This window comes from Dreissena polymorpha, chromosome 1 (assembly GCF_020536995.1).
Source record: "Dreissena polymorpha isolate Duluth1 chromosome 1, UMN_Dpol_1.0, whole genome shotgun sequence".
Taxonomy (NCBI): Eukaryota; Metazoa; Mollusca; class Bivalvia; order Myida; family Dreissenidae; genus Dreissena; species Dreissena polymorpha.
The window spans coordinates 34365280-34367486 of NC_068355.1; the positions used below are offsets into that span (position 1 = coordinate 34365280).

At 28.9% G+C, this 2207-nt stretch overlaps 1 long non-coding RNA gene across 1 annotated transcript; it reads right to left on the minus strand.

Annotated features, from left to right (window-relative positions):
* Positions 1 to 466: 466 nt before the first annotated feature.
* Positions 467 to 1341, minus strand: LOC127876534 (uncharacterized). The gene is made up of 2 exons (XR_008047919.1): positions 769 to 1341; positions 467 to 694 (listed from the first exon to the last, which is right to left on the minus strand). It is a non-coding gene; the product is annotated as an uncharacterized LOC127876534 (long non-coding RNA).
* Positions 1342 to 2207: the final 866 nt, after the last annotated feature.

Below are 2207 nucleotides of genomic sequence, written 5' to 3' on the forward strand. Positions count from 1 at the left end.
GAAATATACTCGTGTTTATAAACATTTGCACACGAACGTCCTGATAACGCAAACATTTAAAGAAACAATGGTCCACATCTTCGGTGTGGTATCATCAATATTGATTCCTTAATGAGATAATAATCGTATTAGATATGATCTGGTGACCTAGTTTTTGGATGCACGTGACCCAGATTCGCACTCATTCTAGATATTGTCAATATAAGTATTCGGAGAACGTTGACTGCAGATCGATTAATAAAAGAAGCCTCTGCAGTGAAAACAAGTTCTTTTCTAAGATTTGACCTTTAGTTCTAGTTTTTTGACACATGCGACACAGATTCTAACCGTCGTCAAGATATTTTCAACATACTCATTCTGAGAAAGCTTAAATTTTACAGTATTCACTACGGATGCTAGTTGAGCTCAACGCTGATAAAATGTAACAATAACTTTTCAGCTTTAAGCCGAAACTTATCAAGTGTAATCTAGTTGGAAAGAATTTAATAATGATAAACATATACACATTTGTTTAAGTGACATTTTTTGCAGATCATGTACTTTTAATAGTCACAATTACAAAACTTGTAGCACAGTATGGTCATACCTGATGAATTTAATAACGCACATACACTATTCACCTTATCTTGTAATCGATTATATAAAAATATATTTATCCAATGTTTATTTCTTATAACGCACATACACTTTTTACCTTATCTTATAATCGATTATATAAAAATATATTTATCCAATGTTTATTACTTATAATGCACATACACTATTCACCTTATCTTATAATCGATTATATAAAAATATATTTATCCAATGTTTATTACTTATAACGCACATACACTTTTCACCTTATCTTATAACTGATTATATAAAAATATATTTATCCAATGTTTATTACACAAAATTCATGAGTGACTTACGGGTGCAGATAGTGAGAACTAATTTAAAATACTAAAGTAAATGACTTGACATGTTCAGAGGTACACAACACCTATTCAACAAGGAGACAACATTGTATTTGTTTGTTTAAGGATATAACATATCTAGAATACAAATAGAGACAATAGCAGTTTTGACATTTTTAAGTACATTACATCATTATCCCTTGACTTTTAATTGACTTATTTCCAATAACCAATTTTAATTTGTATTTCTTATATAAGAATAGATAATTTAGAATAGATAACTTAAGATATTTTTACAAAACAATGAAACATATTTTCAAGAAGTTCAATTTCAAGAGTGCTTTTAATATTATTAAATGAAAAACATGGCATATAACAAGGTTTTTCAATTTAAAGCATGGTTTTCTGTTTACCACAAGCCCACAGCAGTCATTTGATATACATCTGTTTACATTTTTGTGTATATATAAGTTTCATAAAGTAAGTTGTTGCATCTTAAAGATTGAACAAAAATGAAAATGATTTGAACATATGCATGAAAACAGTGAAATAGTTTAACTGATTGAACAACAATACAGTATTTATTTACACTGACAATTCATTTGTTTTTCATTTTTTAAATAAAAATGGCAAAATGTAAAACGCATAGTCAACACGAATTTCATCAGGCTATTAGCACATTTAAGCACATCAAAATATGTTCTGGTAAATGGGGATCTACATTATATACATATAAAGCACAGTCATATTATGTCCGTATGCAAACACCTACACTTGATGAGCAATTGATCACCTTTGTAATAACTTTGTAATCAAACGACTGAACTATATTTTCATAGTATTTTTATTTGAAATCACAACACACTTTCAATGCATAATAATATTCTTTTTCCACTTGAATATTCTTTAATCAGAATGCAAGAAATCAGCACAAACACATCAATAAAATAAACATGCAAGTCTCTTCAAGTCATATAAACTTAAATATTTGATAACAAATTAAGAGTACAAGGCATAACACAATCAATAAATAAATCAAAACTAATGTGAACAACCAAACTATCTGATCTTAAGATATTTTCTGGTGTTTTTTAATTGGGAGATTTCTGGAAACTGGCCGCAGTGAATGCACTCCATTAACAGCTTATGTGGCCATGTCAACGTGTAACAAAATGTAACATAACTCGTAAATTGTCACATTCACTTATCAGCTGCACGTTCATAAAATATACTATAAAAAGTACAGCAAGTACAATGTATAGATTTTAGTGCTGCAACAATATACCGGTATATCGGTATATATCGCAA